At 32.3% G+C, this 12595-nt stretch overlaps 1 pseudogene; it reads left to right on the forward strand.

The window, feature by feature from the left end:
• The first annotated feature begins 1414 nt into the window (after window positions 1–1414).
• On the forward strand, window positions 1415–4863 carry LOC137826940 (cysteine-rich receptor-like protein kinase 8; annotated as a pseudogene).
• Window positions 4864–12595: the final 7732 nt, after the last annotated feature.

Genomic DNA, 12595 nt, shown 5'->3' on the forward strand with positions numbered 1-12595 from the left:
TGTTATGGAGGAAGCTCAAAAAATGGGACTTACTAATGTCTGACTTGAATGTGATTCTGCCTTGGTTTGTGCTGCGTTTACTGCTAGGACTAATGTTCCGTGGATGCTTCAGAATCGATGGAATACTTGTCTTAATTTTTGTGGGACAATCAGGTTTAGGGTAACTCATATTTTTCGTGAAGGGAATGCGTGTGTTGATAAGTTGGCTAATTTAGGATTTATTCATAGAGAATCTTTTCATTGGTATAATAGACTCCTAGCTAGTCTGTTCTTAGAATTCTTCATGAATAGGTATAATCTACCTATGTATCGTTTGTGTTAACATATGGGTTTTGGTCTAGTCCCCCATATTTTTGTATTTTCTTTCTTTTTTCTTTTTTTTAATAATATTTTTTTTCATGTGATGGCAGATGATTGTTGTTACTTGAGGTGTCAGCTTAGCTGAGATGTCAAGTTGCATAGTGATGCCTAACACGAAAACTTTATAAAAAAAAATAAAAATAAAATCTTGTATTAAAAATATTTATGTAAATAATTATGGATTATATACTAATTAAATATTAAAGTCATCCTAGACAAATGACGTAATGTGTTGTTTGGACTAGGAAAGAGTGGAAAAAGAAGAAAAAAAAGACAAAAAAGAAAGAATATAAAACAAGGTTGTTTTGACGGAGAAGAATATATAGAGTGAAAAGTAAACGAGAATAAATAGAAAATTATAGATGATTTGATTAATATAGTATAGTAATTTTTTATATTAATATATTTAAAAAATAATTTATATGATAATTTTTTTTAAAAAACTAATATAAATATTAATTTTTAAAAATATAAATATAAATTAAAATAAATTTTATATTAAAATAAAACAAATTATAAATTTTTGACAATACAAAATCATGTTTCAAAATAAAAAAAATAGAATTAATTAACTGATAAAATATCAAATTTAAATTAGTTAATTTTATTTATTATATTTAAAATATAGATATTGATAATAATGTATTATATTAAAAAATATTAATTAGATGTAAAAACATATTGTTACAAGGGGGAAGAAAAGAAAGGGGACCGAGAAAAAAAAAAGAGAGAGAGTCTAATGTTAAGATAATACAAGGAAAAGCAAATACATAATTCTCTTCTATAGTCATTTAACCAAAAGCCCCTAATGGGTTGATAGTTGTGATTCCCTATCACATAATCAATTATATCAATTAAAAAAATATAACAATGGTTCATTTAACTTATGCCATTTTTCGTGGAAGATGACTTTCATACTATTCAAACTATTTTCTTTCAAAAATCAAGTGTCTAAATATTAATGTTCTATCTTATTTTCCATTATTATACACCACCCGAAAACTATGAACAACAAGAATTCATCCATCCACACGGTGTGACATTGTTGTGGAAGATGAACAGAAGCATGAGCTGGAATCCCTTCAAGTTCATCTTCCTTTGTATTATCTTCTTCATTTTCGCAACTCGTCAAGCAAAGGGCGCTGATTATATTTACCGAGTTTGCAGTGAAGAAGACAGAAGCAGTGACAACAGCCCCTATCAGACGAACCTCAGGACCCTCTTCTCTTCCTTATCTTCCAAAGCTAAAGCCAACGGCGATGAAGTCTACGTCGATACAATCCTTGGCACAAACTCCTCTGACACAGTATATGGTCTTTTCATGTGCAGGGGTGATCTTCTCCCCGACGCCTGCAAAGATTGTGTGGCAAACGCAAACCAGACTTTATCTTCAGACACAAACTGTTCCCTGTCCAAATCGGGTCTGATTTGGTACGCCGAGTGCATGGTACGATATTCCAACCTCTCTTTCTTCTCCACTGTGGACACAACTCCCGGATATTATGTTTGGAACGTGGCCAATATCTCCTCCAACTCATCAATCTTCAATAGTTTATTGGACAACACCATGAAAGAAACTGCAGATGAAGCAGCCATTTCCAGTAAGAGGTATTCCGCAAAGCAAGCAAACTTATCTGAAAATCAGACCCTTTACTGTCTAACTCAGTGCACACAAGACCTTTCACTCCAACAATGCTCAGACTGTCTTGGTGAAGCAATATCAAGAATTCCGGCTTGCTGTGATGGAAAAATAGGAGGAAGAGTTTTGTTTCCCAGTTGTAACATTAGGTATGAACTATACCCTTTCTACAGCGTTACCGATGATGCACCACAAGGACTTGTCCCAGAAACAACATATGCATACACAGATTCTGAATATTCAGAAGATCCCGGCTATATTTCTCACAACTGCTCAAACAGCAACTCTGACGCTGCTTTCCGATCAAACCTCAGAACCCTCTTCTCTGCCTTGTCTTCCAACGCCACCTCTAGCTATGGATTCCAGACGCCAGAGGGAACAGCGTATGGCCTCTTCAGGTGCCGTATCGACATTTCTCATCGCCTCTGTGAACTATGCATCCAAAACTCAACAGACAAATTAACCTCCGAGTGCGGTTTGGCTTCTACGGAGGCCATAATATGGTACAATCACTGCTGGCTTCGCTATTCCGACAAAAACTTCTTCTCCAGCACCGAAACAAGTCCGAGATTTGTGAATCTGAACATCAGCAACAGCAATCTGATACAGTCCTCCGTTGCTACTAAGTTATCGAACCAGTTAGCTAAGGTAGCTAACATGATAGGGAATACTGATAACAAATTCCTAACAGATGAATCTTTGAGATTGAATGATAAGCAAACAGTGTTTATTCTTGGTCAATGCTCATCGGATCTATCAACCGATGGTTGCAATGGGTGCCTAAATGATGTGATTGGAACAGCAATTCAATGGAGCAGTCTGGGAAGCTTAGGTGGACGAGTTCTGTATCCTAGCTGTATTCTTCGCTTTGAACTGTTCAAGTTTTACAGTCTCACGCCTACTCCTCCCCCAACTGCTACTCCTCATCCCCCACCAGGTTTTTCTATCTCTAAAACTTCATAATCATTCGCATGCTAATAAAAGAAGGACAATGATATGAAAGTTCAACAATTTTATCTCATCACTTAACATCCCTCTTCTACCATTCAGCAAATTATTCTTAAGAGCCTATTGTTACATAAATGATTATCAAATACATACACTAAACAATTACAAAATTAAGTATTTTTTGGACCAAGAAAAATCCTTTCTTTATCAATTCACCATGACTTGTTGACATGTGTTACTCTTGTAATGTAGGAGAAAGTCAGCGAAGAACAATTATCTTGATCGTTACATCGAGCATACTTGCAACAGGGATACTTTTCACCTTTTCTTATTATTTGATACGAAAAAAAAATAAGAAAAAATACTAGAACTATTCTTCAAGAAAATTGTGAGTATGGAAAAATAATTACTATCTTTTCAATCATAGTTTAACTATTGACATGTTTCTATTTAGTTGGGCAAGAAAGTTCCACTATAGAGTCACTACAATTTAATCTGCCAATAATTGAAGCAGCAACAAGTAATTTCTCGCAGGAGAACAAAACTGGAAAAGGTGGATTTGGAGAAGTTTACAAGGTAGAAAAAATATATGTTCAATTTTATTTCTTATATGTTTCTATTTTTTTAATAAATATTTTTTATACTTTTAGGGCATCCTTTATGATGGACGATGTATTGCTGTAAAGAGACTCTCAAAAAATTCTAAACAAGGCATTGAAGAGTTCAAAAATGAGGTTTTATTAATAGCCAAACTTCAACATAGGAATCTAGTGGCATTCATAGGATTTTGTCTTGATGAACAAGAAAAAATACTTATTTATGAATATGTGCCAAACAAGAGTCTAGACTACTTCTTATTTGGTAAGATGCTTTTGACCTTATTTTTTTAAAAAATTTAACATTAGTTAAAATTGTGTTTATGATATTTAATGTATTATATGTCTTAAACCAATTCAATATCACTTATATAATAATTATTTTTTTTCTGTAGATATTAAACAAGAAAATGTTTTGAGTTGGATTGAGCGTCACAAAATCATAGGTGGTATTGCTCGAGGAATTCTATATTTACATGAACATTCTCGACTTAAAGTTATACATCGTGATCTTAAACCTAGTAATATACTACTAGATGAAAATATGAATCCAAAAATTTCAAATTTTGGACTTGTTAGAATTATTGAAATAGATCAAGAGGAGGAAAGTACAAATAGAATTATCGGAACATAGTAAGTTCTTAATACTCATTCCTATGCTTCTCATCCTTTTTATAATATTTTTAAAATTATTTGTAACTTTCTATTGATTTTGCAGTGGCTATGTCTCCGGAGTACGCCATGTTTGGACAATTTTCTGAGAAATCTGATGTTTATAGTTTTGGTGTTATGATTCTTGAGATTATTAGTGGAAAAAAGAATATGAGCTCACATGAATCACATCATGTAGCCGATGGACTTCTAAATTTTGTGAGTGCCAAAATCTTGCTTTTTATTTTACTTAATCATTATTCATGGGTAATGTATAAAGAGATTAACTTAGAAGTATGAAAGTGTAATGATACTGACAATTTTAAAATTTTGTTATAGGTTTGGAGAAATTGGAGGGATGAAACAACATTAAATGCATTAGACCCAAAATTAAAAGAAAATTATTCTAATGTTGAGGTCATGAGATACATTCAAATTGGTCTATTATGTGTTCAAGAAAATCCAGATGTCAGACCCACAATGGTAACAATTGTTTCATATCTTAGCAGTCACACAATTGAGTTGCCATTTCCACAAGAACCTACTTTTTTCTTAAATCATAGAACAAATCCAATTGTTGCATGTGAATCAAGTTCAGGCCAAGATGCCAACACTTTCATACCATCTTCTACTAATAACATATCTATAAGTGGATTTTATCCTCGATAGTTTACCTTTTGTATATAATTATATATTTATGTTAAAATGTATAGTAAGATCTATTATAAAGTTCAAACTATTAAGTTTGTTTTGTGAGATATGCTTTTTTAGATCATGTAAAGCTTTTTATGTTAGTCCAGGAGACTTCAACTTTATGTATATTGTGTGTAACTTTCTTTATTAGATTGATTTTTTTTTACCTGTGACATGTTTTATGCTAATTTTATGTTTTATTGTGTTATAAACTCGTTGTGCTTATAAAAAAGTACAAATATGGAAAATCTATAATAAGTAATGTATTTTTTACTAATGAAAATTATCAATTTTAAATTGGTAAATAATATCAGTGTAAGAAGGAAAATACGGTGACAATTTTGTATATGTGAGGTTGGATATTACATCAGTTGTTCAATTAACCGATGTAAATTGTGAACATGTGGTCATATTACATTGATTTTTTTCGTCTGACTGATGCAATCGTTTTTTTTAAATTGATATTTTGCTTTAGTTCACTACAAAATGGTTTTAATGGGAGTTTATTTTTACATTATCTAGGGTTAAAACCTTTATTAAGTCATTTATCCAGGGTTGCAGTTTCTTCCGCTAAACCATCCTTGAGGATCGTGTTCCCCAAGGTTTTTTTAAACCTCGGGAAAAGTCTTTCACAACCCATGTTAAATACATGGGTTTCAAAACCTCCGTTAAATATCATGGGTTTAAAAACCTCAGTAAAATACCATGAGTTTCAAAATTTTCATAAAATGACCTGCAACACACTGCTCTCTGGCACAGGCACAATTGTCGTCGATGGCAGTTCTAGCAAGGAATTACGATTCAATCACACTTATGTCTATTATATCTAAGGAGAATAATCACTAAATAAGGTACTATCTTCTTCTTACTCCAATATAGTTTCTTTCATCACCTTACTGCCCCAACTTGGATCATAAGCCAAGCCATTGTTACCTAGTTCGGAAACAATTGGCGTTTATCACTACTTTATATATCCTAAATAATTGCATTATCTATCAAATATGGGCCTCAAAGCCATGTGTGTTATGGCTACTAAAGACTGAAAGAACATATTACGAGGATAAATTAATTTTATTACTTATCACTTTCATATTGAATTAATTATTAGGTGTATTTTAAAATAAAGGCCTTAATTTAAAATATTTCAAAATTGTGAGAATTAAATATAACAATTATAACTAAAACTAAAATTACACATAAATATACGTACATCAAAAGCTAAAACAAAATAAGTCAGATTTTTTGAAGTATGAGTTCATAACCAAAAAAACTAAGAACTATATAAACCAACTACCATCAATCATAAAAAATATAAAAATACTGTTGAAATACTTATTATCCAAGATTAATTGTTGAAATACTTATTATCAAAGATTATTTTGCTGACTTTTTAAAATAAAATTTTGAAACTTTAGAAAACTTATTTGTAATGTAAAGTTACATTTTCAAAATTTTAGAGAATTTAGTTATAACATATATTAAAACTATGTTGTTTTTAATTATTTATTTATAAATAGATTTTATTTTATTTATTTATTGAAGTTTGAAAATTTTGGTGTTTTATTGAGATTCTTAATTGGCTTAAAGAGGTTCATTCTCTTCTCCCTAACATTATCCACAAGGTTGTCTGCGTCGTCTTGATTACCTAAGTCCTCAATCTCCTTTAGAATACGCTTTTTGTATGTATCCAAACACCTGAAAACATCACGGTTCCACACATTAAGATCAGCTTTAAGGAGCTTCATTTTGTCTTTGAACCTAGACATGCTATTACCTCTGACTGCGTATGATTCCCACTTCCCTCGAACCATCTCCTTGAACCCACACTCCATCTGTCAGGCATTAATAGACCGGAAAGGTCTCGACCCCTAGTTTTATCCACAGATTTCACCACTAGAGCACAATGATCATAAACCTCTCTCGGTTTAACGTATTGCTTACATAATCAACGTACTCCCCGCACCATTTGTTCCTTCATTATGAACCCACCCCACATCAATACCCCCTCATAACACTACAAGAAAATCATGAAATAGAAACCAATTTTTAGAGACAAAAAAAATTAGTTACAATAGAAACTAAAATAGAGACCATTTTAGAAACTAAAAAAAAATGGTTTCTAAATTAGTTTCTATTATTGTTAAATAGTTTCTAAATTGGTATCTAATTAGCAACTAAGGTTTTAACTACCAATTATTTAGTTTCTAAATTTGGTAGCAAAAACCTTGGTTGCTAATTAGATACCAATTTAGAAACTATTTAACAATAATAGAAACTAATTTAGAAACCAAATTTCTTTTTAGTTTCTAAAATGGTTTCTAATTTAATTACTATTGCAACTAATTATTTTGATTTCTACAAATTGGTTTCTATTTCATCATTTTCTTGTAGTGTAAGGAGAAGCATCTAACATCCAAGAACACAAAAGTCTTAGTTTCTTGTAAACAAACCACCTTCGCACCTTCTTTAGAGTGAACATTCCTCACGTACTTAGCTTTAGTACCCCGCCCAAACCTTTTATGTTCAAATTAACAATAATCATAGAGAACCCCCTTCCTTAAACTTTTCCAAGACTTCCAAATCCTTGTTTCCATACGTTATAGCTCCTTAACAACTTCTTCCTCTTCCCCATCACACCTGACCCCAATATGTTTACCTAACTCCCACATATTCAAAGGTATATCACAGTCATGGGCACTCCAAAATCTAGAGTTGGAAATAGTTATACCACCATCCGAAACATCGTTAGAGCTTTTACTCACATTCGATGATGAGCAATATCCAACCAGTGGGCTTCCTCCTCCACTAGAAGACAACCTTTGATATTGGGTGCTACAATCACCCAATTCCCTAAAGATAACGTCGTCTCTGAATTCGTTTAAGAATAGATAGATTAGGCCCCGACACTAAATCATCCTTCCCTCCCGAACCTTCACGACCCTCAAGATCTACTGCACCTATAATGGCTCCGCCCCCTGCTTTGAGAAGACAATTTTGGGGGCCCTCGTTAGCTTGAAGGATGCACGCTTGGTCACTTAACCTTCCTTCAAGAAGAGAAGAAGGTTTCGCTTGCAGGAGTTTCACATCTTGAGAGAGTAGGGTGTTCTCAGATTCACGAGTCACTCCTTAAAAACCAGAACCATTCACGTGTTCCTCCTGCAGCAAGACTAGCATTTATGCTCTCCCTACCCCAACCCTTCCTTCGCAGGCATCAGATTCCGCCGCCCCACCTTGACTACTTCCTCACAGTTACATAAACCTTCACCAAAAGACGACACCTCTTCCTCCAAAAAAACTATAATAGAAAAGGTCATTGATCCGAATACGTTTAGAAACCCTGGACAGGTGAAGCTTGCGTAGTCTAACTTGGAGACGAGCATACTCGAGGTTGTCCCACGCTTTTGTTGCCTCGTCAATGGCTACCAGGTTAGCCACATTACCAACCACTTTAAAGAAACAATCTTTATTCCAAAGAGAGATAGGCAACCCATAACATCTAAGCCAAACAACTCTCCGATCTACAACAGGTGCGTCCGACCAAGGCTCAATAGACTCCAGGCAGCCATCAAACCACTCCTTATTCAACTTAACAATCTCTTCCATCTGATCTTCATCTCTAGGTGTTAACAGAACCATATTATCGCCCAGGAACCTCACCTTCACCATGTTCAGCCCCCCATTAAAGCATTCTTTGTTGAACTTTTTAAACGATAACCCTGCGACCAAATGGCCAACCATACTCTTCTCCATCCATAGGAGGTTTTGCTGAACAAATTCAACTGAGAGGCCATTCCACCTGTCTTGTGGAGAGCTTTTTACAGCACATGCATATGACATATTCCCCTCGTTTTGCTTACTATCAACAAGTCTCCATTCTACTTTATCCTTTCCTTTCTTATCTCTCTAAACGTCCTTACTAAAAAAGGTCTTCCTGGGGGCATCATGAGACCTAAGACCTGTATGATTCGCTTGGTGGCCCTCGTGAGACTTAAAGATTCTTGTGCTTCTTTCAAAACGAGCTTGGTCTACCTTCCCATCTCTCATACACGCTCAACTCTTCTATATTTCGGAATGTTGACGAAAAGCTTCATCTTCCCAATATATATCTGGTCCAACTCTTTTTCTAACCTTCGGACATCCCTCACCTCAAAAAATCTCACAAAACAGAGTCTTCTTCCCCACCTGTTGAGCCTCCTAGAAATAAACACTTCCTTCACCCTAGCCCATCTCTGGAAGGTCTTGAACATGTCATATTCTCCCTAGTTCACCGGAAAATTAGAGAAGAAGAAAGTGGTGAAGTTAACAGAAGAGGGGTACAACCTATGAACCCTACCAGAATCTCCATGCTAAACAAATGATGAAAATGAAACACCAATAAACCCAGAACAAAGTGACCGAGCCCTCGAGCAGCGACCTTCTGGCCAGCACGAAGCTGGTGGCGGACTTTAGTCTTTCAATCTAATAATAATGCTTCGTGCCTTTTGTGTTTTATGTTGTGTTCCTAAATCTTATCATTATTTCTAATATATTATCGTGTCAACTAGCTGGTTTGTATGCTAAATTTTATTAATATGAGAAAAATGTTATAATTTTTTCATATATATTTGTTATCTTTCAATAGAATGGTTATAATACTGGATAGTATCAATGAAAAAAAGTATTTATGTTAAGTACATAGATGTTATATATTGTCCATTGGTTTATTTATATAAATAAATATGATAATTCTAACTTTGATGTCATTTCCTCTATCAAACTTGTTACTTTATTTTATTTTATTTTATTTTATTGCATTTGTGTCTTGTCTCAATAAAAAAAATCCGGTGTTTGTAATGCTTTGTTTGGTGTTTGTAATGCTTTATTTGGATTAAGAGCTAAATGTTAGAGAATGGACTTGAGATGATTTGAAGAGAAAGTGTGAAGAAAGTGAGGTTGTTTTGATTAAGGTAAATAGAGTGAAAAGTGTAGAGAAAATTTATAAAAGTTTGTGAGTGATGGAATATATGTGATTGAAATTGTATTTTTTAATTGATAAAAATGTAAATTTACAAATTATCTTGAATTTAAAAATTATTGAAAAATTAATTTGTTTGATTTTTTTAGATTGTAATTATTTGCAATTAAAATATTATATTATTTTTATAATTTTATTTATATTTTTTATGTTTAAATTCTAATTTTAGTTTACAAAAATATTATTATAATTTAAGATTATGAAAAAGGATAATAGAGTAAATTAAAAATTATTAATTATATAATTATATATATACATGTTTCCGTGCAAATCCCTTTTAAAGTGTGAAGAAAATGTAAACCTGAACAAGATTTTCGTTTTCCGTGATTTCCACACTTTATTCTCTTGGTTATTGCGTTTTTTCATGCACAGTACAAACCTTCTTTTCTCTTGAAAACAAACGGGTTGTAAAGAAGATAGTGTTGGCATCGCATGGTAAGATTTGGATCATCTTATGAATGTTTATTGTTGCATTCATATAATGATATAATTAAACATATAATTTTGATTATCTTGTAAGTTTGTTGTTCTTGACGGTTGGATTTAATGATAATCATTCACGGGAAATATTTGGAGAAACAAATCATCCTCTTGATTAATTTCTCACATCTAAATTAGATTTGACAAAAATTCTTTTAATAAGTATTCACAATATATAGATTAAAAAAATATGATATAGATTACTTTTATGTTTTGTTCTCTGTTGTAAATTAGGGTCTTAAAGACCAAGTCCATTAGGCTTTCAAAAGTCAAATTTTTGTTTTATTTCAGTTTCAAATCAATTGTAATTAATCATTTAGTTTCAACTGATTGTAAAACTAAATATAAACTTTGGACAAATTCTTAGTGATTAGATATCAAAATACCAAAGATTTTGCAATACTCTTAACTTTCTCTCATTTCCTCATGTTTTACTTTCTCGTAAATTTTAACAAGGAGTTTGGATATTGTAAAAAGTTTTTTTACTCAACATATGCCTTATGATTCATTAGAGAACATGATTTTCAATCTTCTCTCTAAAATGCCATTTATTTTTATAGTTGCTAGAATATTTGGTCATAATCAGTTTTCTTGGTGGGAATGATAAACAAAGAGATCAGTAAATTTTTTTTTATTAAAACTCATGTTAGACAACACTTGCCATCACAGGAAAAATTGAAAAAGAAAAACAAACAAACATTGGGGTAAAACCAAACCCATGCAAAAACTCTTTAAGCAACTACATTGAAAGTTTAGACTAGCAAATGAAATAAAGAGAAGAAGGCAAATAAAAGAATTTTCTCTATAGCGAAGCTCCCAAAATAAAAATCGGTGAAAATCAAGCACACTATTACTTTTTCTTTTTCTTATTGACTTTTACTCATGAGGAACTATTCGGTCTCCTGGTGGTTTTGTACTTTTTCCTTTTCTTTACTTGATTATTCACTTTATTCAATTTTTACAATCCAGAACTTAGCAACCAAATTGGCTTGTTTTGAAAAAATATCATTCGAGATAAATTCAACTATATTCGTTTGGACCTTACTCATAAATTTCTTGATCATCACCTAAAACAGATTCAAAATAATTTTGCAAGGCCAAATCATGAGAAATTTTAGAAGTAACGTATTTGACAACAAAAAATGCATATTTAAGTTGGAAGAATTCAAAAGATCTTAAATTATCAATAGACAAAGCATATTTAAGTTGGAAGAATTCAAAAGATCTTAAATTATCAATAGAAAAATATTCCTTCGATTGTACCAAATTATCTAATTCATGAACACTTTAACAAAAGCATATCAGCAAAAATACTAACATGAGATCACATCCCAGCCTCTATATCATTAACTACAACTACAAAGTTATCAACAAGATATAAATATTTTGCATGTTTCTTTACCTTTTGACTTTCAAGTTATCTCACCTCCACTTAACCAACAACAACTTCAACAAAAGTATTGAGATCACTAGCAGATCCCTCCATCCTAGTAACATCAGTAAAAAAAAATCTGTCTTAGAAATAACAGATTTAGGTTGCATTTATTTCACATATACTTCTTAGTTTTATTTCTATTTTGCTTTTCAATTCAAAGTTGTTTTACAAAATAGTGGACAAAACTGTATTACCGAGAAAATTGAAGGCAAAAAATTTTCCTTTCTCATACATTGAATTGTAAATAAAATAATAATACACAACGAAGAGAATGTCTATCAGTGATCCAAACCACACAAATAACAATCGAAAACCATCACCAAATACAACGAACCAAAACTATCTATGACGCCCCTGACACCGAAACACAAGAAGACCATCATTACTAAAGAAGTTGGAAACCAAGAACAATGAAAAAAAAAATATGAAAGCATGTCACGTCAGAAAGATAAAGAAAAAAAATTCAAAAAGGCACCACGTCAAAAAATAAAATTTGTGTATTTTTATCATTTTTCCCATCACGGCACCTAGATGCTGTATGTCACGCGAAAGTGTACGCTAATCATTTTCGTATTATTTAATGATTCTTTTCCTAAACTTTTATAATGATGATTAGATTCTGAAACATCATTATTTTAAATTTAACGTAAGAAAATTAACTATATAATGATTGTTATAACAACCTGATTTTTGAGAGATACAAGTGTTTTGAGCATCACCATGCTGATACAGTCTATATGGTGTGCAACAAGAATATATGCAGCAAGTTGAATATATGC

The sequence above is a fragment of the Phaseolus vulgaris genome, chromosome 8, assembly GCF_000499845.2.
Source record: "Phaseolus vulgaris cultivar G19833 chromosome 8, P. vulgaris v2.0, whole genome shotgun sequence".
Lineage (NCBI taxonomy): Eukaryota > Viridiplantae > Streptophyta > Magnoliopsida > Fabales > Fabaceae > Phaseolus > Phaseolus vulgaris.